Source organism: Tamandua tetradactyla, chromosome 1 (assembly GCF_023851605.1).
Source record: "Tamandua tetradactyla isolate mTamTet1 chromosome 1, mTamTet1.pri, whole genome shotgun sequence".
NCBI classification, from domain to species: Eukaryota; Metazoa; Chordata; class Mammalia; order Pilosa; family Myrmecophagidae; genus Tamandua; species Tamandua tetradactyla.
In genome coordinates this window covers 178,602,015-178,626,869 of record NC_135327.1, presented here as the reverse complement: position 1 = coordinate 178,626,869, position 24,855 = coordinate 178,602,015, and the positions used below count along the sequence as shown (strand labels likewise).

General features: G+C 41.0%; 1 long non-coding RNA gene across 1 annotated transcript in view; it reads right to left on the bottom strand.

Annotated features, from left to right (window-relative positions):
• The window catches only part of LOC143668299 (uncharacterized), a 170,968-nt gene that overhangs the window by 109,062 nt on the left and 37,051 nt on the right, over positions 1-24,855 (bottom strand). The window contains exon 2 of the long non-coding RNA XR_013168378.1: positions 13,819-13,922. This is a non-coding gene — a long non-coding RNA (uncharacterized LOC143668299). The remainder of the gene's footprint in view (positions 1-13,818; positions 13,923-24,855) is intronic.

Here is a 24,855-nt window from a genome sequence, read left to right as displayed (position 1 = left end):
TGATGGAGGGCTGCCATCGCCAAGCGCGGCTGACCCAGGAGAAAGAATGTCCTGCCCAATACCTTGATTTGTGGCTTTCCGGCCTCTAAACACATGAGCCAATAAATTCTTGTGGTTGAAATGTTTTTCATAGCAGCCTGGCAAACCAAGACACTAAGTCAACAGAAAATACAAGAGTCAGCAGAGCCCCCCCCCCCCCCCCCCGAGCATGTCAACTTGGGGTATTGGGTCTAGGTCCCAAGACTCAAGACAGACAGTGGCAGGTAGGGGGTGAGGAAGAGAACCCGCAGCCTGCACAGAGAAAAGATTAAAAGGAAATCCCATATCCTAATATCCTCTCCCCTATCACCAAATACAAAGGGAGGCAATAATTTTGGTTTTCAAAAACAATAGTACTTTAATTCAAGGTGTTAATAATAGGGTGGTATATGGGAACTCTGTATTCTTTGCATGATTTTTCTGTAAGCTTACAACCTCTCTAATAGTGATAATAATAAATACTAGTGCTTGTTCCTTTCCATACTCTCCACTCCCATCCTCTTCACCACTGTAAGGCAGCTTTTTCTTCTGTCTTCTCTTTTCCTCCCCTATTCCCACCCCACCATGGTTCTGACAATATCTGGGTACAAATGTTGAATCTTTCTGTTTCAATGGTAATAGATGCCCCTGTATGTTTATTTTAATTAGATTTTTCCAGAGCAAGTCCAGTACAGGTCAGAGGGAGAGAGCCTTATGGTGTGATAGGCTCTGGACCCCAATACCTTTGAGATGGCCCTCAGAACCCCCATGTGAGATGTATTTAGCAATCATCTAAAGTGGCAAATCTGGCTATAATTGTCCAAATCCAACAGCCTTTCGTGTGGCTTTCCTCTGCTTGACAGCCGTAAGAGGTAGATAGAAATGAAGCCCAAAGCACTGGAGTCCCATGGAACTTGGATGAACAGAGCTGGTGAGGTTTTCAGAAAGTTCTGTGAAAAGGCTCTCTGCTTTGCTCAATTCTAGAAACGAAGCTCTTTTGTGGCTTGTTGAAATTGTCTCCCTAATTGGCAGTTGTTGAATCTAGCACAAGACCAAGATACTCATCCAGCCCTGCCAGGAGTTTGCTGTGTGACCTCTTGCAGGTCACTCCATCCTTCTGGAACCCAATGCCTTCTACTGCAAACTGAGGAGTTTGGGTTCCCTTAAGTTTCTTCCAGCTCAATGAACCTCGGAGCCTGGCACCTCAGGCACATTGAATTATGTACTCCAATTTAGATATATTCTTAATCTTAGCTAGCACTCCTGTGGGTGAGAACCCACGGAACATAGGAACTATTGAAGGTGTAATTTTGAGTTAAGGTGTATCCCAACTGTCTGAGGGTAGGTCTTAACCTGGATTACTGGAAGTCTTGTAAGCCAGAAAGTCACAGAAGAGAAAGGACAGGACATCACCACGTGACAGAAGGTAGATTATACAAGTCAAAGAACCCCAAAGATTGGGGTAAGGCAGCATCAGAACACTGCCAACCCCTAGAAGAAGCTTGGTCTTGCCAACACCTTGATTTGGACTTCCAACCTCAAAACCACAAGCCAATAAATTCCTGTTATTAAGCCATAACCCATTGTGTGATACTGTCATAGCAGCCTGGCAAACTCAAACACCAATCCTTGACAAAATGATTGATTTTTAATGGCCTCTGAAAAATAAAAGAAATGTACCTCTAAACCCACAAACAAACACTGTGTAAAGACTTATTCTCTCCATCCTCTTTCCTCTTATTTCCAACATAGGGTCTATAATATGCTTAACGTAATAGAATATAATTTTACAAAGTGTATAATTCCATCCCTACCTAGACAGTAAATGCTCACACACAACGATGGTGTCATAACTCTTTTGTATCCCCACATCATTTAACATGTTGTAGGGCTGTGATTCCCAAACTACATATCACAGTGAAAAATATGGATGCCAAACTATTGAGTTCAAGAAGCTAAAAGGGTAAGAACTTTTTTTTTCAAGAGCATCTCAGGTGATTCTAGCATACCATAGAAACCACTGGTAGAGTAACACATGCAGTAAGTACTCAATTTTTTGGAAGAACATTAGAACCGACCTGTCTAGTAGGCCCAATTAGAACAAAACAGAGAGACGGGACATCCCCTTGTGATAAAATTAAGAAATTATCTAGCTGTCTAGGCCCAAAAGAGGAGAGCTTTACCTGGCTGTCATCCTATCTTCCTCATTATAAGTTTAGTTTTTTTCTGGAATGACTTTATTTGCCCTTCAGGAAAATAATTATTATTTATGGAGTGATGAGTACACTAAATAAAGAACATGGTAGAGTCAAATTCCTATACCAGTTTTAAGGGACAAGACAGGGGGATTCGGCTGTTAAAGGCATAAGACAATCATAAGGGTATGCTGGAAAGATAAAGCTATTTGTGCCCCTGATCATCACAATTTAGTCATACACATTTTCTAGATTCCAGAATGCAATAATATGAGGGGTAGGGAAGGACTGGAAGGCAGAGACAGGAAGAAAAGAGGAAAGGACGGAAAGAATTCTTATATAGCTTTTTTTTCATCTCTATTCCTGAGCCTATGCTAGAGAAGGGAGTCATCCTTGGCACTTAGCCCTCAGCCTGCTAATATTGGTAATAGTACCCTTGATCTAGATGAGACAGTTCATAACACAGACAAGAGATATCACATCACAGTCACTTTAGCTCTTTTCTTTCTCCATGACAGGAGTGTGACTGCTACACAAAGAAAAGGGAAATGCAGCAGCCAGCTGCAGAGGCAGGGAGGAGGCTGGGAGGAAAGGGAATGTCTTTTGGTTGTGATCACGACATTTCAAATCAGGAGAATGAGATAAAAATGTCAGAACGGCCATTTGCTCACGTCTTGATGGCCTACCTGTCTTCAGAAGCAGACAGAGAACAGCTACAAGCAGGTTGAGGGTGGCAGGAAGCTAGTGGCCAAAGCTCAATTCCCAGGGCCATCATGGGGTGGCCCTGCACTAAGGGAAGGGAAAAATTCTGAACTGCAGTGCTATGAAATGGGCCAACAGAGACAACCTCAATAAACTCAGTAGGTCTCCAACTTCAGTACACCCCATAATCCCATGGGGATTGTTCAAACTTCAGACTCCTACATCCCACCCATAAAGAATTTTGCCCTACCCCTAATCTGGACTCCAACTCCTGCAGTTCCAGCAGGTGGAGAGAAACTGGGTTCTCCTTCTGCTCTGCTAATGTATTCTTAGAATTGGCACCAGGTTTACGTCTTGGCCTCCTTACGGGCATGTCAGCCATGGCTCATTGTCCTTTAACTAACAGTGCTATAGTAGATCTCTATCAGGGCCAAGTTGACCCAGAAAGTTAGATTATAGTTAAGTCCACACTGGCAAGAGCTGTGTTCATTGTTCTGAAATGGTTGACTAGCCTGGGCTGGCCCATGGGGAAATTCAGCCCTGGGTAAGTATCAAGAAGGCTCCTGATACCTGAGAACTCCCTGAAAATGTGACCAGGATTAGATTACTCCCTTTGAGCTATTCAGGTCAGATTTCCAGATACAGGAAAGGCTTTCTGGGGATAAGGCTTCAAATGTCTACCCCGTCAAATGCAGTGCTCTACTTTGAAGCATCACACTTTCCTGCAAAAAAGAAAGTGAGTGTATATGTGTGTGTGAGAGAAAAAGAGTAGGGGTATTTGTGTGTTTGAGTGCATCTGTATGAGTTTGTGTGTGAGTGTATGGGTGGGCGTGTGTGAAAGAGAGTGGGCGTGTATGAGTATGTGTGAGTGTATGGTTTGAGAGAGAGTGTGTGTGTGTGTCTGGATGTGTGTGTGCAAGTGTGTGAATATGTGTATGGACTACAAGTGTAGGTCTATGGTATGCACTGGGGGTATACAGCAGCAATGGAATCCCTGGATGGACATGTTTGGTGATGACCAGGACTCTTCAGGGGTTGTTACTTCCTTTTTTATTAACTTTTTTTTTGGTGGGGATACATGGGCCAGGAATCGAACCCGGGCCTCCCACATGGCAGGTGAGCATTCTACCACTGAACCATGTTACGTCCTTTTATCTTCCTTATACTGAAGGCAAGACCTTTACTTTATAAACCTTGGCTGAGCCTTCACCTATGTTAAGCACCGTGGGCGATGCAAGGTCCCTTATTACTATCAGAATTTATAGGCTAGCTAGATAATTTTTCAGGATAGGACTGAATTTCACTTCATAATCCATTTTCAATCCATTTCACTCTACTCAGAACCCAAACCACTCCCATTCAATCAGTATTTATTGAGCAGCTATTATGTGCCCAGTGTTGTGGCAGATACTAGGGTATATATTAAAGAAACATAATAAATAGTTAGAAGCCAAGTTTATCATGCATAATGCCAATAGGAGAAGAGGATGAGCCAAATTTATGATACCAATACTATGTATGTAACCCTTGGTCTTTCTTCCCAACAACATTTTTTCTCAAACTAGAGTAATAAATAGGGTCATTGAAGGAAAAAAAATTAGGGACCTCCCAGTTTGACTTAAAAATTTATAATGTTAAATATGTATTCACATCCAAAATTGGTATAAATTTCTTAACTTAGAGCTAAATACCCAAGCAAATTATTAATACATATAAAAAAAATCCTGAATAAAGCAATAACATTCAAATTAAAAACATCAATTTATTGATACTGTTTGGTTGAAACCAAATTAGCAGTGTTGAGTTTAATAATAGAAAGTGACAGCCTCAGGTCTGTTTCTTTATTTAATGCGCATTGTAGCTTGACTTTCAAAATATTAATTCAGAGAAGGTCTGTTTGTTTAAGAGTGCCATTCAAAAGTATATTAATGGTTTAAGGTTTTGTCTGCTAGTTCAGAACAATTAGACCTCATACTTAACCAAACTCTGCCAGCATGGAATTCTCAAATGCCTATTTCAATGATGTGTCATCTGATAGCATTGTAAAGTTGTCTAGTTCAACTGAAGATAAGATTACTATTGTGAAGTTCTTGAGTCTGCATTAAATTTAATCTTATTAGTGCCCATATTAGGAGGCGAAAGAGTGTTCATTGTAAATTTACCACTATACTTACTTTAAATGAACTGCAAGTTGCAAGGTACAGTTGAAACACACAATAAAGCTGCTTGCTTAGGAAATGGCAATGGTGCAGGTTCTTTTGCCTTCGGCATGTCTGCACCACTGTTAGCTACACAGTGACTCAGTTCTCCCACCTCGCTTCCTTATTTTGAAGCTCCAAGTTTCATTCAGACAGTTACTGAGATTCATTTGGCTTTCACTCAGTGCAAATAGGATTGGGCACAAAAGTATAAAGGCAAGCTCTAAAATAGTATGGAAATTTTGGTTAAAGAATTGTTATTCAAAAGACCCAGAATATCTTTTTTTAGATTTTCACTAAAACAAAATTGAAAAAAATTATTGTAAAGATATCACAACCTGGCATAGCCCTCCATGCTGAACTTCCAGAGCCCCTATCTCACCACACCAGACTACACTCACAAGAATTAGGTCAATTTAAAGGGTAAGTTCAGTGTGGGAGGAGAAGGGATAAAGCTGACCACTAAATAGGACCTTTCCAGACTCCAAAGGGTCAGCATCCAAAACTTAATACTCCACATAAGTGCCCTCATTGGTGCACCCTCAGTTCCTAACCTGGCTTCCCTGACCTGGAATTACAAGTCTCCTTAAAGCAACTCATTTCATCAAACCTCTCAAGCTGGAATCTCCAGTTACCTTTCGGGAAAACAGAACCTCTGTCCACAGAAAATGACCTCAAAGCCTACTACCTCTCACTTCTCCCCATTAGTATATTTCCCAAGTCTAAACCACTCAGTCTGGAGGAGGACCCTAGGAATTCTCCTAATTATCAGTGATGGCCATAAAACCCCAAATCCCACAGAGCCATCCAACAAGAACAGCTTTGGAATTTCTAGTTTCTCAGTAGGTTCAAAATGGATCCTTTCTGTCAGATTGGCTTTGTGATCTCTTACCTTAATGAGTAATAGTACATCTGTTCCGTTAACTGTTGGATCTGTTAAAACACACCCCCATACACAGGACACATATTACTTCTCAGCAGCAGTATCCTACATACAACTCCTATTTGTCTCATAAGTCCAAGGCGCCATCTTCATCCACGAGGTTGGAAAACCACCTGATTACACAGAAAAGGGTTGGCTTTCTTTCCTTATTCCCCTTTGGGCTTACAGAATGAGAATGAGAAAACATATCCCTTAACAGCTGCTCCCCTAAGTACAAGAGAGGCTTTGAATTGACGATACTAAAGAGCACTCATCTAAATTCTCCACCAACGGCCATCACCCAATGAAGACTGACCTTTGAGGAAAGGGAAGACTGTGAAATTCACTGCCAATTACAAATATTAGACTTTCAAAACAGGCAGACATCAACATTTTCTAGAGTAACTAGGGAGGTTTCAAGGACAAGATTAGGGCTGAGTTGAAACTTGAAGGATGCATAGCTCTGCATAGGCATAATGGAGATGTGGGTGGAGACAGGTGGGGTGGGAAATAGAGGCCGGGGACCAGCATAGGAAAGGTGCAGAGCCTGATATGGGCCAGAATGTATGAGGACAATATAGCAGAAGGAAATAATGGGACATGGGACTGGATAACTAAGATGGGAAGATTATAGGGCAACTAAAATACCAGTCTGAATTTAAGCTTCACCCAAAAGACCATGGGGAACCACTGAATGTTTACAAGTAGAGAAGAATTTGCAAATGAATACTGGGGACAGACAAATTTGGTAGTGTGGGCAGGATGGATGATAAGACTGTAAACAAGTTAAGGAGTTATCACAATAAGGCAGTTGATAAGGACCTGATCATTAGACTTTAGCTCTATAAGGGCAGGTGCTGTGTCACACTGTAATAAACCCAAAGTCTACTAGTATGTCTCACATGAAATAGATGCTCACTTCCTTAACTATGTAACTAAATAAAGTTTAGTTACCAGGAGGTATCAATAATGGAACCCAGGTAAGGATTACAAAAGTTCCTTCCCATATTCAGATAGATTTCATTCCCATACACATTTGAACCATAATCTTCTGGCCTCATTTTTGTTAAAATGGATCACCAGGGAATCCCTCAGCACATTCCCAGTCTACTCCCACCAACCTAGAAAGAGAGAAAGTGATGAAGGAAGAAGCAAGACTAATCACCCCCAGAATCTCAGTGGTTCCTTTGATTTGTAGTCACATTCAATGTCAGTGCCAGTTATCTATTGCCACAATATTGCAGCATAACAAACAACCACTGAACTTCAGTGGAGTACAATAAATATTACTTTTGCTCATGAGCCAATGGATTCTACTTATCTGATCTGGGCTCAGCAGGGCTCAACTTTTTGACTGACAGGTCAGCTGGGGGCTGGCTGGTCTAGGGTATCCTCAGCTGCTATGACTCAGCAATGCTCCATATGATCTCTCATCCTCCAACAAGCTCATCCAGGCTTGTTCTCACAGAGGTGGCTGGGGTTGAAGAGAAAGAGGAAAGAAAACAATCCTTTTGCATGTCTCTGCTTGCAACAAGTTTGTTCCTGTCTAATTGAGCACAGCAAGTCACATGTCCAAGCCAAAAGTCAGAGTGGCTAGGGACTACAGAGTTTCAGGGCAAAAGGCACAGATACAGAGAGGACATTGATAGAGGCCATGAATGATACCAATCTGTCACAGTGCCTAAAAGAGAGAAGGTGGAGATTAGATTCTAAGAACAATCAAGACTTTGGATTGAGGCCAGAATGAAGAAAGGAATTCTCCATGGTAGTGTTTGGAAGGAAGTAATAAAATTGGTCACCAGGAGAGATAAGCCTTTAATGTTAGAAGATGGAGCAGCCTCAAACTGACTCCATGGCTTATTTCTACCTTCTCCAAGCCTGTGAGTGATAAATACTTAGGCAATGGGCAGCTGAATCCCCTGGCTATTTTACTCCTCACTGTAGGTAATCACAACTTTATTTTTCCTCCAAACTGGATCACTTCCTTCAAATTCAGATATGATCTGTTCGCCTTAAATAAAATTTCCCTTGACCTCATATGCCTCTCCAGCCACTGGCATTCTTTAAATGTAAAAAGAGATGGAGTAGATAGGAATCTAGGCATATAGCTGTTCTTATGTAGTTGTTCTGTTCAAATTACCATGGTGAGATGTAAGTTGGGAGAAAAGGACTTGGCTATGACCAGCTGGAGACAGAAGACATGATCCTGACCTACCTGTGTCATTAGCAATGACTGAGAATGATAAAATATAGGGCGATAATACAGCCTGTTACGCTTGAAAATGGGACAAGACTCTATTATATTATTATATAGAATAATCCAATAAGCATGGAATGGCTGCAGCCTCCTCAAAATTTGACAAAGAGATTGGAGGGCTATTTCTTGAAGCCTAGAATGTTCTACTTCCCAAGAACAATTCCAGCTGAATGGGTGTTCCAAGAGCAGAATCATAAAAGGGCCCTTAGTTTCTCAGGAAGGCTGAGTAGAGTCAGAGGAACAACCTAGGGTGAGCTGACCCAGAGTGAAGGGACTGGAGAAAAAAACAGCACAAGATATGTCCAATAGCTAGGGGGAACTTAGCATATGAGGAAACTGGGAGCCAAGAGGATGGGAATGGATTCTTGGGAGGACTGCCAGTGCAGGAGGGCAAAGCTCAGAGAAACAGAGGAAGAGACAGAGAAGCCATAACCAGCAGAAGGCCCAGTGATGTGATGCCTGAAGAGATCACTATTCAGACTGATGGGGCATCTGGCCTCCAGGACCCCTGTTCCATCCTAGGTCAGAGGATGAGAGCTGGTACCTGTGACCAAGGGGACCAAAGGAAATAGTTTGGCCTCGGCCAGGAGTGTTCAGGACTGATGGACTGCCAAGGATAATGATAATTCCAAGTTCCACAAGTTAATGAGGAAGAAGTGATGACAGAGGGTACCTGAAGTGGATTGCTCAGTGCCTAAATCTATTCCACGCTGGAAAAGTGACACAGGCCTATGTAATTTACCTCATCTGAACAGCGTTTGTTCCCTATAATCCCTGCAATTTACGGTATGATTTAATTGTGGCTGCAAATGGGTGGCATGAGATGGGTAGGAAAAGGGACCATCAGAGAAGAGAGGAGAGGGGGAAGAACATGAATTCAAGTAAGGTGACTAGGGGGCATCTCTGACACCCTCCTCTGCCTTCTGTGTGGAGACAGAGAAACCTTTTGGTCACTTATCAGTGATAGGAAATCTATTACAAGTTTCTATCCTTCCTTTGTGAACATAAGATTTGCCAAGAATAGAACTCACAGTTTGACTTGTTTTTTATTTCCCCTGGTCCATCCCAAGAGTGGAAATAATGAATGCTGACGCATATGATCACAGAAATACATTTGTAAGGCAGCGGGCCAGTGATTCTGACCTTAATATTGCTCAACTCAAATCAATTGCACTAATGTAATAAAGGACAACACGCAAAGAATCCAACCCTTTAGCTGCTCTTCCATGGGCTCTGTGTGCCTTCCCCTAAGAAAAGAGTGCCATCTTGTGTAGAAACAGTGAAGTTCAGGATTTGCCAATATTTTTCAATTAGATAAAAATATTGTAGGTTTACAGAAAAATCATGCAGAAAGCACGCGTTTCCCAGATCCCCTTCACACACACTATTTTCCCTATTTTTAGCACTTTGCATGTGTGCAGTACCTTTGTTACAATTTATGAAACAGTACTTTTTATAATTAGGCTATGAGTTATAGCCATAGTTCTGTATTAGCGTTCATTGTCTGTGTTGTACAGTTCTATGTTTTTTTTTTTAATTTTTACTCTGGGGGCATATATACAACCTAAAATTTCCCATTTTGACCACACTTATATGTACAATTCAGTGGTGTTAATTACATCCATAATATTGTGCTACCATCACCACCATCCATTACCAAAACTGTTTCATCACTCCAAAGAGACACAGTGTACCAAACAGGCATTAACTCCCCATGCCTTACCTCCTCCCTGGATCCTGGTAACCTCTATTCTGGTTTCTAACACTATAAATTTATATGTTCTAATTGTTTCATGAAGGTGATATTATACAATATTTGCCCTTTTGTATCTGCATATTTTGCTCAACATAGTATTTTCAAGGTTCATCTATGTAGTAGCATGTATCAAAATTTCATTTTTTTAACGGCTGAATAAACAGGTATAGTATGTCTACACCACATTTTGTTCATCCATTCATCTGTTGATGGACACTTGAGTAGCTTCCATCTTTTGGCAACTGTGAACAATGCTGTTATGAACACAGGTCTGCAAATATTTGAGTCTCTGCTCTCAGTTTTTTGGGATATAGTCCTATAAGTGGGATTGCCAGGTCCTATGGTTATGCTATTCTTAACTCTCTGAGGAACTGTCAAACTATTTTCCATAGCCACAGAAAACATCATACTCAAGAGTGAAAGACTGAAAGCTTTCTCCCTAATATCCAGAACTAGACAAGGGTGTCCATTATCACCATTCTTATTCAACATTGTACTGGAAGTTTTAGCCAGAACAATTAGAAAAGAAAGAGAAATAAAGGCATCCAAATTGGAAAGGAAGAAATAAAACTTTCACAATTTGCAAGTGGCATGAATTTATACATAGATAATCCTGAAAAAAATATACAACAAAGCTACTAGAGGCAATAAACAAACTCAGCAAAGTGTCAGAGTACAAGGTCAACATGCAAAAATCAGTAGCGTTTCTCTACGGTAGCAATGAACAACCTGAAAAGGAAATCAAGAAAACAATTCCATGTACAATAGCAACTACAAGATTCAAATATCAAGGAAAGGACTTTTGAGAAACTAGAAGACAATGCTGAAAGAAATCAAAGAAGGCCAACATTATTTTTCTTTTACTTCACCATGTTCCATTATGTTTGGGATCCTTTTGCTTAATTTCCAGGGTATACTGAGACCTGACACATTGCATTATAATAAAAGTAAGATGTCCCTATACATATTAAGCTGATGCCAGTTACAGGACACTAAAGATGTATCTACTTCCCAGAGGATACCTCTCACTATAGTTTTTAAAGAAGTGTTTTTTTTCCTCCTCCTCAATTTTCAGGTTAGTAAGGAGAGAATCTGCCAACCTGAAATTCTTCCATAAAAACCAGGTCTACAGATTTAAAGTTTTACACAAACCTCTTCCAGGTATTAAATATACTATTGAGCTTATCTCCACAAGTACATGGGACAGCTATAATGTTGCTGTGAGCAAACCAGTAGAGTACTGGTAAACCAGCTCTCAGAAAGGAGGGTGGTCTTTGTAGCATTTACTGATTTCAGTGATGCAAATATCCCCACCTTGGCTGATTTCAAGGACATGTGTGAAATCACTGATACAGAGTTGGGAAGAGAAACGCACAATTGGCTCTCCCCAGTAGGCACCATCAAAAAGCACTCCACTGGCTCAACAGATCCATGTCCTGAGGTCATCTGTGGAGAAAGCCTCCCCTTCTTCCTGTTCAAAATTAAGTAATTGGTCAAAAGAGACAGTGTCTTATGGAAATGGCCAGATTTGGGGATCCTAAGGTCTACAAAAGTGCCAGGCAATGCTAGAAAGGGGCTTAGGATGCAAAGAAAATTTATAATCTTACCCTTTTATGATATTCTTGTAGAGTTTATTTTCACAAATGCAATAATGCATGGAAAGTGCTTAAAACACCCAAACTTGCATATAATATGCATTCATAAAATTACTGTTGTTATTCAAACAACAATGGAATGTTGCTAACTTCATGGGATGTCCCAATAGGCCACATATCTTGATTAATCAGTTATTTTCTTCAATCCAGCTCCAAGAAGAATGATTCTAACCTTTTCAGCCTCCCAAAGACAAACCCTCAGAGCCTTTGGGTAGCCTTGAATGTTTTTTACTTGAAACAGGCCAATAGTGAGATTTGCAAACAATTGTTCAAGAACTACAGCCCATCTGGGAAAATAGCATTTATTGAGCACCTAAAACATGCCAGGCGATTAACGCCTGATATTTCATTCTCATGGCGACTCTGGAAAGGAGGAGCTATCATTGTCCTTTCCTAAATAAGGAGACTTGGGTTCTGAGATATTAAGTGAGTAGTCCAGGACTATTCACTGAGGTAGGGACAGAACTGGGGATGATTCTAATTGAATCTGTTTGGCTCAAAGCACATAATTCCCTCAGTACTTCTACACTTGAATGAGAAAAGATAGAGCTCAAAGGAGGCATTTTCATAAGGTTGAAATCGCATCACTGTCGAAGTGGAAGGGGCCGTGGAGTCACGCAACACCCAACCTGTGCAGCCGTTATGTGACCATGTGTATATTTCCCTCCGCTCTTCTCTGTACTTGTACCTCAGCCCCCACTAAGGCAGAAACAAAGATCCAAAGAAAATGTTCACTTCTACTTAACTGAAAGATAAAGAGTTTCTCCTCAGAGTCCTGAAAGGGGAGAGAAATGATGGTTGTCACTGAAAACAGGAGTGCAGGGTAGTCTGAAACCTGGAAGGATGAGGAGCAGTCCACACAGAAGGAAGGAGACCTTTCCATCAGACAGTTTCAGGGAGGTGCCCAAGTGGGAAACCCCTGCCAAGTTCTCCTGTGAATATTGCCCAGGGCCTCTAGAAGTCCCCTTGATCTGCAGGTCAGAAACCTGGGGTAAGGGACCCCCTTGGGTGGAGGTAGAGCCACAAAGAGAAATTTGCATCCTGGCCAAGGGGTAACTAAACAGAAATCTGTGTGAATATTTCCCTGTGAGCAGGCAGCAGTGAAAATGCAAACTCCACCGTTGTAGGATATATACCACAAGATCAGTGGAGGCTGTATTGGGAAGAAAGTTGTCATCTTAAATATCTGACACAATTCTCTTAAAGAAAAATCTCTTTGGTTGGAAGAGTAACGTTGTAAGTATCAGGGTTAAATGGTAAGTCTGTGAGGGGCATGATGTGGTGGGCATGAGGGCCAGAGCTGCCCTGCAGGAGAGAAGGTATACTTGTGTGCTGGGGGGCAGGAACTTCAAAAGAAAGACAGGAAAGGAAAAGGAGAGAAATCAGTGGAGTACCAGAAAGCTGTGTGCTGAGGTGGCACGCCCTCTCTCGGCAAGCACTCTGGAAAAGCTATTCAATCCACATGTGATTGGTGTGAATGGAATTTTCTGGTGAATGAAGATGCAGCTGTGGTTACAACTGCTTGGCTATGGTGTGGGACAGAGACCACATACAAGGACTGCGGACCTACAGCCTGCAGTGACCCTGCTACGTAAACCCCTCTCGTCCCCTGGAATTTGCTGAAACTGGAAGTGCAAGCCGAAGTTAGCTTTATTTTGGGATACTGGGAGGGCCCAGATGATAGCTGGCCTTTATAAATCTAAACAGTGAAAGGAGATAAAATAAATTCCAACATCAGAGGTTTCAAAGAATGTTTCATAGAGGAAGTCATGCTTGATGTAGCATTTGAGCTTGGTTGACCAAAAAGGTGCTAGGGTCTCTATCCTTGGCCCTTTCTCCCAATTTCACCAATTAGATCAGTCACTCCACCTTCGTCCTATGGAGAGGATTAAGTGTGAGAGTGAGAGAAAGGCCACTTTGTCCCCTGTTCATCTGAAATTTTTTAAATGTTGAAGATTTGGGGATCCAGAATTTACTCTTATGCTACTGGAATAATTTGATTATCTTGACATTGTCTAAATTTAAGCACTTTAAGACAACCCTCTGCTTAAGGCTAATAAAATCCTTGTGACATAATTAGCACTAGGTCCATTCATTGGGAAATGCAATTCTTACCTGTTGCCTGATGGCAAGGATAGCACATGGTTGGCACATACCAAATGATTGTGGAGGCAGACAGGAAGCCCCATCAGCTAATCAGTCAGTCATGAACTTTGGAACTGTGAAAGAAAAGTAAAGGTCTTGAAGGCAGGGGGCACTGTTCTGTAAGAGACTAAAGGTGAACTTTCTTTGAGAAACTGCTGGCCTGGGGCACCTGGAATGAAAGGCAGAGAGCCAAGCATTCCAGATGCAACCAAGGGCTTCCCAATCTGCACTCTGGGATTCTTTGGTTTGCTTATTTTCTTTCCTTTGATTCTGTGTTCAAAGGAAATAGAATGTGTTGATGCTTTGTAAAAAGAATGTGCTTTCTGGGTGATCAAACTGGTCTTGCAATGGAATGAAAGAAAAAGAAGAGGTAGAAGGAAGCAAAGTTCATGAAATACTTTGAGAGAATTAAAACGTGCTATATAATAATATAATGTTATTTAAATTTAGATACTCTGTTCTTCTGTGCTGTGTCTTCCAGCTTTAACCTCCTGACTTACGGAAAACAAAAATAGAACTGGGTGTGAAGAATAATATTGCAAATGGTAGAGATGAGGGTGGCAGGTGGGAACTAACACTAACACTATGTCTTGCTTGTAGACAAGAACTACACACCTTGTCTTAATCCTCACAGCAACCTGAAGCATGACTAGTCTATAAACAAATCAAAAAACAGGTCCAAGGAGAGAAGTAACATAGCTGGGAAGCCTCAAACCCAAGGTTTAAGTCCAGGTCTTCCAAAGCCAATGTCCCTTTCCTGTTCACTGCCTCTCAATGGCAATAAGGACTCTGAAAATCAAAACACTACTGCTATGTGTAGAATTCCTCATATATCTATTATAGACCAAATGTACTTACTTCTGGAAATGGTCAGCTTAACAGAGGGCTCATCTTGATAGAATAGATACAGTACAGTATTGATGAAATATTTCTCAGGTAGCCTATTTATATCAATTTAACTATTAGGTCTACTCTTTTCAGTTTAGGAATGAATCGGGTCAGTAATGGATTTTGATATTAAGAAGGTTAAACTTCTACACCTAAGTAGCTGTGGTATGCTGGGATAAGGAATGGATGTGCCCCTGGTGAATTGTTTTACCTTCTAAAATAGACTAGAGCTGAGAACAGATTAGTGAGGCTGTGCAAGTTGACACATGCCCCTGAGCCAAAAACCTGAAAGAAAGTGGGCAGAGAGGTAAACATTAAATTCTGCTCTTTTTCATTTCTTTTGGCTTGATTTGGTCTTTAATCAGAGTTGGTATAGTAATCAATATACTGACTCAATAATAGTCAATACAAGAAATTCTAATGCTCTGTCTACACCAGCCTGAAACAATTTCTCTCTACAAGATGCCAATTTTCCCTGAATTTGCTGAGTTCTTCATTCTTTACCCAAATGATTGTGTCTGTATGTTTAATGCAGACAGATGCCAGAATGCTCTTAGAGCTAAACATTTAGATTGAGAAACATTGAGAATATCTACATCATTGACTTTATTCGGATATTTGACAAGGTATAATGACAATTAAGTTTTAATAATAAAGTCTAAGAATGGATAGGTCTAGCCAGGTATAGGACGGAATGATGGTACATCAAAGTCAATACGTATTTTAAAAGCTAGTGAGCATTTTTATTGGACTGAAGTTCTACTTGGGTCTGAGGTCCCCCATCAAAGAAGCCCAAAGTGGACCTAGTCACATGACCAACATGGACCACTAAGGGCAGACTTGAAATCAGACTTTACCCAAGGCAGACAAGAGCAGGAAGAGCCAAAGGCAAGTAAAACTATGTTTAAGGAGCTTTTTGTATCAGATTAGAGAAGCCAAATTCTACTGTCATGAATAAAGACAAAAGGGTACAGAATCAAATATTAATAATTTAAAGCTCAAAAGACAGAGGTAAGAGGTTCAAGACCATTTCTAAGAATGGGGCTAAAGTAACTGAGCCTCGTTTGATCTGACTCAGGCCAAGGGCTGGTTTGAGGTTGCAGGGTAGGAGAGGATCATCTTGTAAGTCATGGGTTTTCTGGGCCTCCTCAGGAAAGCATTTTGGGGGGACTTACCTAGTCTCTGAGCACTAAAACTGGCAGCACTTCCAGGATAAGATCCCTTCATGCCAAGTTTCAGTCTGATAAGGACATATGTTTCCTGTGCTGTCACCTAGGCCAAGGCACAGAACCCCTGGCTTAGTGGATGAAGAACACACCATAAATCAACACCCAAGGACAACACCACCATTGAATTGCAGATCTTAGAGGAGGTAGGGAAGGAAATGAAGGCTAGTGTACCTAACACGAATAAGTAAAATCACAGACCTCAAATTCAGACAGACCCAGGGAAGAGGGATTTCTTATACCTGAACCCAAGAAAGCCTAGAAAAATGAGCAAGAGGGAAGGGAGGTAGGATGGTGGGTGAATCCACCATTGAGTGTCTGCCACAACTACCCTTCCCCCTCCTCCACAAAGCCCTACTCTGTCATCCAGGTGAAATGAACCTCTTTTTCTACCTTGAATTTGGACATGATGCCTGGAGTTATAACAGATATTTAAAACCATATCATAACAAGCCAACATGCTAAGCTGGGAGAAAAGGATAGGTAAGACTTCAGTCTTCAAAGAATGGCTGAGCCTCTTCAACAGCACAGAACAGTCCCTATCTCCAGATTTCTTTTTATGTTAAATAATTTAATGCTTTTATTGCTTAAATCACTGTAGTTAGCTTTGTTTTTTTCACATGGGCAGGCACCAGGAATCAAACCTGGGTTTCCGGTATGGCAGGTGAGAATTCTGCCACTGAGTCATCATTGCACCACCCTGTAGTTGGCTTTTATGTCACTTGCATTTCTAACTGATACAAAGGAACAGAGGGAGCAAAAGCACAGAGGTGGGAAACACAAGGTACTTTCAAGGAAAGGTGAATAAGCCCTGATTTGTTGGACTATAACAAGCAAAAGAGAAAGTAGAAAACAAGGCTGGAGATGCATGTGGGGGCTTTCTATTCAATGATAAGGAGTATAGATTTTATGGTAGGTTAGCTAATGCAGATTTTTTTGAGTGTCCTAAATACACATGGCATAAAATGTATCATTAGTAACATTTAGTACATTCCCAATGTTGTGATTGAACATCTACCTAACTAGTTCCTTGATGTCATCCTAGGACATTTTCAACACCCCAAAAGGAAACCAACCCTGAATCCTTTAAGCAGTCATTCCCCATGCCCCTCTCCCCCAGACTGTGGAAACTAATCTACTTCCTCTCTCTATGGATATGCCTATGCTGGATATTTCATATAAACAGAACCATGCAATATGTGACCTTTAATCACTTTGCATAATGCTTTCAAAATTCATCCGTGTTGTAGCATGTGGCAGTACTTCACTCCTTTGTGTGGCTGGATAGTATTTCATGTAATATTTATGGAATACCACCTTTTGTTTATCCATTTATCAGCTGATGGACATCTGGGTTCTTCCCACTATCAGTGGAATAGTACTGATTGTGAATAATACCAATAGTGCTGCTACAAACTTGCTTGTATAAGTCTTTGTTTAAATACCACTTTCAGTACTTTAAGGTATATACCCAGGAGTGGAATTGCTGAATCATATGGTAACTGGTAATCATATGGTAATCATACTGAGGAAACAATGAAGATTTTTGAATGGAAGAATTATTTGAAAAGTGTATTTTCTGGAAGATTAAATTGTTGGTCGCTTTGTTTGGAAGGCAGAGGAAGTAGAAACTGGGAGAGCCATGGGTTGACATGTACATTAGTTAGCATTCTCCACAGAAATAGAACCAACAGTACATATATAGGTATATAAGAAAATATTTATTTTAAGTAATTGGCTCACTTAATTGTGGGGTCTGGCAAGTCCAAACTCTGTAGGCAGGCCAGCAGGCTGGAAAACCGAGAGGGGTAGATGGTGTATTCTTGAGGCAGAATTTCTTCTTCTTCTGGAAACCACAGTTCTTGGTCTAAAGGCCTTCAACTGATTGGACAAGACCCACTGACATTATCAAGAGTAATCTCCTTTACTTAAAGTCAACTGATTGTAGATACCTGTCACATTCACAGAAATATCTTCACAGCAACATCTAAGCCAAACAACTGAATGCCATAGTCTAGCCAAGTTGACACATAAAATTAACCATCACAGCATGCTATAATCAGAAAAGTTGGTGAGAGCCTGGCCTGTGGTAGTGGGAAAGGGAATGGAGCAGAGGTGATGCATGTGTAGGTTAACTTCTCTCAACTTTTCCTCAGGCATGGAGAAGTTCATCTCTCAAAGCAGAGCTTAAAGGACTATAGGTATGTAATGCCTGTGTTCCACAGCAAAAAGGACTCTTACAATTCCCTATTTCCCTTAATATAGAAAAATGCTTTGAATTTGCCTCACAGTTGTCTCCCAGAGTGCACAAAGTGACTTATTAGGGCCATAATCTCACCAAGGTATTGATTTGCTATTTGAGAAAATCCATGTTAGGAGAAGGAAATTGACTGGACAGATACATCTATGAACTGTCTGGCTAAGAATGTATTTGCTAATACATAAGGAAAATAGAATGTAGAAAGAGATGCCAGAGAATAAAAAAACAAGTTGTTAGCACCTATTTTGTGCTAAACACAGTTCTAGAAACTTTTTTACATGTTTTACCTCATGTTCCCTGATTTTCGATATTGGTATTACTATCTCCCCTATAAAACTGAGAAAATTAAGAATAAGAAAGATTATGTCCCTTGTCCACATTTACACACTTATCAACTGACAGGGCTGAAACCAGGTTTCAAATTCAAAATACTGTAAGAAGCTGCATCACATCTTAGCTTTCCTCCCCAAGACCAGCTGCTTTTCCCTGAACTTCTGAAGGCAACAAGCTGAAGGACTAACTATAGGAAAGGAAGTAGGAAGAGCTCGACATTTTCCAGTCTTAGAGTAAGGAGAGGTTTACAGCACTCAAAAGTGGTGGCCAATGAACCACTACAAATGTAAAAAAATAACAGAGGGGCATAAAGGAGAAAAACATAGCTATTGCAAACTATGGCCTATAAGTAGCAGTAATACCTTAATATTCTTTCATCAACAGTAACAAACGTACCACACAAATACTATGGGTCAACAATAGAGGGGGATAAGGGGTAGGGGAGGATTTAGGTTTATTATTATTATTTCTGTCCTGGAGTAATGAAAATGTTCTAAAATTGATCATAGGGATGCATGCACAACTATGTGATTATATTGTGAGCCAAGGATTGCATGCTTTGGAAGGCGGGTGTAGTGTGTGAATATATCTCAACAAAATCGGAAAAAAAACTGCTGGCAGCATGGAGTGGGGAAAGGAGAAAAAGGAGACATTCTACAAAGAATTGGAGGAAGTGGTCTGGTGTGGTGAGAGGCACAGTAGACCAAGACTGAGAAGACCCCAACTCTGTTACAACCAGCTATGTATGTGACTGTGGGCAAGTCACCCGCCCCTCGGGCTTCCATTTTACCATCTGTGACACATACTGTGCTTAGTACAACCAGCTCCGAGTATACACTATCTAGATGTTGATAGTTATTGGGAATTTTTAGTATTGCTGTATAAATATACATATAATATACATTTAAACATACATTTGCTCTTTTCTTGTGACCTTCTTCTAGAAGATTCCTGGTTTTAAAATCAGTTATTATCATTTTAATAAGGCATAGGCACTAGTTCAATCATCACCAACTTCCAAGAAGACAAACCTCAATATTGGAGAGCCCACTAGAGCTTGCTGTTCTAAGTGCTGTCTGTTGAATATAGGGAGAGGAAAGGCAGAGCAGAGGCAGCAATCAGTGAGTTGAGGCAATGGATGACACAGATGCTTCTGACCAAGGTTATTAAAAAAATATGTTTTCCTACTTCACCACTCTCCCAAGCTAATAAATAATCCCCTGTGTATGACACTATGTATAAATATGCTTTATAAACTCTAAGGCTGTCTGGTCCAAGGTAAAAGATTATTTGTAACTGTCCGAGCATCCAAGAGGAAAGAACTGGCTGGGCACACTGACCGTGGGGAGTGCAGCCCCCACCCCTGCTGGGGAGTATCTGAGGTAAGGGTGGTGCTGGTTGGAAGGCTGCATGACTATTTTCTCTGTGACTGCAGCCGAGACTCGAAGGGGCTTTGGGCCGTGGTGGCAGAGCAGGTCACAGGCCTCAGTCACATCCAAAGGCTATCTCCAGGGCTTCGCAGAGCTGCAGCCTTTTGTCTTGAGCTACACTTTCCAGAGAACAAACCACAGATCTCTACCCCTGATTCTCCAGGATACGCTGCAGGAAAGGGATCTTGCTCCCCTCGAGGGTACTGTAAGCAGAAGGGCAAGCAGACTGTGGCTACATGGGAAGCTCCCATGGATTCTGCTCCAGATGCCTTCCCCTCTTGACAGCCAACAGCTAGCTGGCCCAAAACACCTACTTATGCAGATGCTTCACATCAGTTCTCTGCACAGGCTTTTCATGCTAGGTAAAAAAATCCTGGCACTGTCACCTGGGACCCACACTGCCTTTAGCCTTCTCAATCTGCCAACTTCTGTATCAGCAAGAAATGATATGTACACGTTTATTCCGTACCCAAGTTTTTATTACTAGCTATATTTCCAATATTTATACTTGGCACAGTGAGAATTTCATAGTAGATGAAGGTATGTGCTCTGCCCTTAAGGACTTGATATGTTCATCCATTTGTTCACTCATTTTGACCACCTATTATGTGCCAGGAAATGGCAATAACAGTTTGGAGTCAACATTGGGGAAAAAAGTATTCACTCCTACAATAATTAGAGAATATTCTCAGACACACACAGCCTATGGGAAAATCATGGCAACTGCTGACACCAGTGTAAGTTTAGCCATTTGTGCTCACTATTACACATGAATTTGGGCACTTCATAGCTGAGCGGGGCCTACATAACCATTGATTCTAGTGGTCTGCAAACTGGTAATTGGCTGTGTTAGAAGCCTCTGGGGCATTTCTTCATAATGCCAGTTCCTGGGCCCTAATCACAGAGATTTAGACTCAATAGTTCTGGAGTAGGACTCGGGAATTTTTGTTTACTAAAGCTCCTTGGGGGTTTCTGAATTGCAGCCAGATTTGAATACTTCTGGCCCAAGTTCGTGTTTTAGAGATGAGGAAACTTGCAGTCCAGGAAGTAAAGTGATTTGCCAAAGGTCACTCAGCTCCCTACTGACTGCTGTGGAACAAGCCTAGATTGGTGGTTCCTAACCTTGGCCGAACATCTGAGTCATTCACTGGGCCCCAACCCAGACCTACTGAATTGGGAGCTTTGAAGGAAGAGGCCTAGGGCAACTTAGATTTTTAAATGCTCCCTGAGCTCTTAAAATTCTGGTGGGTAGCCAGAATTGAAGACTCCTGACCCAAGCCTTCTGCATTCTTTTCATTCCCACATACTGGATACCAGATTTCTGGCTGGGAATCAGGGATCGTGTGTCTGCTGTTTGAGAGGACTGCTACCGACAGAACTCCCAGCCAATTTTGTCGTCTAGCAACTGTGGGTCCTCATGCAACTGTGGGTCTGAAAAATCAGAAGGCCTCATGACTGCCTATTTTGTGGTCTAGTACATTGCTTCTGTTTCCTTGATGCAACTGACAACACAGTATCTGGAGAGATATACATTGAAGACACCCAAGACCTGCCTGCTTATATCCCACTTCACCAGGCTGGGTTGCAAATGAAAGTCACATTTAATGGGAAGTCAAGATCTACTCCCAGAACTTCCTTCTCCAGATATGCCAAAAATTACCTGGTATGATTTATGTGGACCAAAGGGCATTCCTGCTGACTCACCCCACAGCAGCCAGATACAAATGTTTTCCTACGTAAAGCATGTCATATTCCAAAGCACCATTCATTGTTCTAAAGTTAGCAGGCTGGCTCTGGATTCACTGCTCTCGATAGCCTTGTGATTCAACCTTATGAAGCTTTAGTACCAACTCTGGATGATATGTGTCCTTTGGGGCATTCTTCTCTAAATAGGCCAATTTCATTCACATGGAAAACTTATAGGGTTGGATAACACCCCGCCCCTACCCCCTGCCCCCTTCTGGATGATCTCTGCAAACATCTTAGCAGCTACAATATCTGCACTCATCCCCTCAAATCCACTTTGTGATGTGGAGCAGATTTGAACAGGTCTTGAACCTATGGTCTACCTACAGATTTGTGAGGGCTCAGCACAATGCTTTCACCAACTCTTAATTACCACCTGAACCAACATTAAACCATGACTTCTGATGATTATGTTCATCCTCTCATCACAGCTGCAAATTTCTGGGACTGTATCAGTTACTTTCTTATTTCTTTTTTACTTGATAAATGTTTCCTATCTTTGTCCCTCTGATCACTCTGACTGTCTAGTAGTAATTCCTCATATATACATGGAACATTCCTTTCCTGTCCACTTTACTCTACCTCTCTATCTCTACTGCTTCCATCACAATTGTATGCTTTCCTAGAACTTCTTTATGCTAGAAGAAGAAGATAATAATAAGATTGATTTAGCACTTAATGAGATTAGCATTTATGAAATACATCAAAACCACATACAGATTTAGCAAATATGCAATAAACTAACAAACATTAGTATGGCTGCAGTGAAAGGACTTTGCCTGACCTTAATATTACCTGTTGCAAGTGGGCAGAGTTGATGCACTTTGGCTTTAAGGCATGGTTCCACAGGTTGAAAGGTTGGCGATAAGAAGCTTCTATGCTCTCCTCTGTCTGTTTGAAAGCCCATTCTCCATGCTTGATGCTTTTATTCCTGAAGCAGGATATCACTTCCAAACCAGGGGTCCCCAAAACACAAGACTGGCCTATTTACACAAGAAGTCACCAGAATTGTGTAGACCCCATCTTTCAGAAATAAAGGCAAACCCAAGTAAGTGCTCACAACTGCTACAGATAATGCAGAGACTCCTTAACCCCCAACATTGTATTCAATTGTGGTTCATTCCATGAAGGGAGGGTAGGAACATGTGTTGGAAGTGTTACAGGCCTTAATAACCCACTCTTTCCATGCATGCATGTAAGAATATACACATAGACATATAAGCACGCACATGAACACACACACAAGGTCATTTTTTCCCCCAAAGTCACATTCATGGTTCCAAGACAATTGTATCAAGAATAGTTCCAGAATCATCCAAACATTATGGCCAAAATTAGACATCTCTGAACCATAGGCTGTCTATGGTCAGTTTCCCCTCAGAGCCTCTTGTTATCCTTCCCTGTCATCTGACATCATTTGGAGCCAACACAGCTTATAATGCATATTGTATCAACTTTGACCTTTTTTTTTTTAACTTTTTTATTGTATAATATAATATATATACAAAGCAAAGAAAGAAAAAAGCAATAGTTTTCAAAGCACTCTTTAATAAGTACTTTCAGGACAGATCCCAGAGCTTGTCATGGGCGACCATATCACCCTCTCATATTTTTCCTTCTAACTGCTCCAGATATAGGAGGCTAGAAGGAATCATTTCTTTTAGCATCACAATTGACTTTTTTGTGTGAAAAAAATATATATATACAAAAAAAGCAATAAATTTCAAAGCACAGCACAGCAATTAGTTGTAGAAAAGGTTTCAGAGTTTGGTGTGAGTTACAATTCCACAATTTTAGGTTTTTACTTCTAGCTGCTCTAACATACTAGAAACTAAAAGAAATATCAATTTAATGATTCAGCAATCATATCATTTGTTAAACCCTATGTTCTCTATAAAACTCCACCATCACGTTTGATCTTTCTATTCTACTCTTTAGGGGTATTTGGGCTATGGCCATTCAAACTTTTTCATGTTGGAAGGGGCTGCCAATAATATGGGGTAGGAAGATGGAACTAGCTAATGTTCTGGAGAGGCTGGGCCCTCTAGGTTTCAGGACTACTTTGGTCCAGGGACCCATCTGGAGGTTGTAGGCTTCTGGGAAGCTAGTGCATGGAACCTTTGTAGAATCTTATAAATTACCCTAGGTGATTTTTAGGATTGGCTGGAATGGTTTTGGTTGGGGTTTGGCAAGTTATGATAGGTAGCAATGTTTAGCTGAAATTTGCATAACAGTGACCTCCAGAGTAACCTCTTGACTCTATTTGAACTCTTTTAACCACTGATACTTTATAGTTACACTTCTTTTCCCCCTTTTGATCAGGATGGAATTGTTGATCCCACAGTGCCAAAGCCTGGCTCATCCCTAGGAGTCATCTCCCACGCTACCAGGGAGACTTTCACCCCTGGATGTCAAGTTCCACTTAGGGGAAGGGCAATGATTTTACTTACAGAGTTGAGCTTAGAGAGAGTGAGGCCACATCTGAACAACAAAAGAGAACCTTCAGAAGTAACTCTTAGGCATACCTGTAGGTAGGCTAAGCTTCTCTGCTACCTACATAAGCTTCACAAGAATAAGCCTCATGATCAAGGGCTTGGCCTATTGATTTGGGTAGTCTAGTGTTTGACACAGTATCAGGGGATTCCTTGATGGTAAAGTTTAATTGTTCCATATTTTTTTCTCCTATCCCTCAAGTGACTTTGCCAATACTTTTTGATTATCTACTTAATATATCCTAGGATGTATCTAGGCATTACATTATACTATACTGGATTGAAGGCCCTCATTCTTATTCTAGGCTCCTTAGGTTTCAATTGTTCAAATGAGCTATCCAGACAGGTCGAGTTAGAATATGTGCTACAGAAAATTTAGGTTCTAGAAAAAATAAATCTTTCTTCCTTTGGTCTCATGGAGTAGGTGCAATCTAAAATATAGACAATGTCTTCCTTACCCCTGTGTGCTGAATTACCTTAATCCCTATCTGATTGGCTTCATTCTTTTATCTAAATACCAGATTATACATATATAAAACAGCCTCTCAAAATCCAGAGATAATAATCACCACTCTGTAACTGCTAGAAGAGTTTACAGTCTAGGCCCGTTTACTTACAAGCATTTTCTAAAG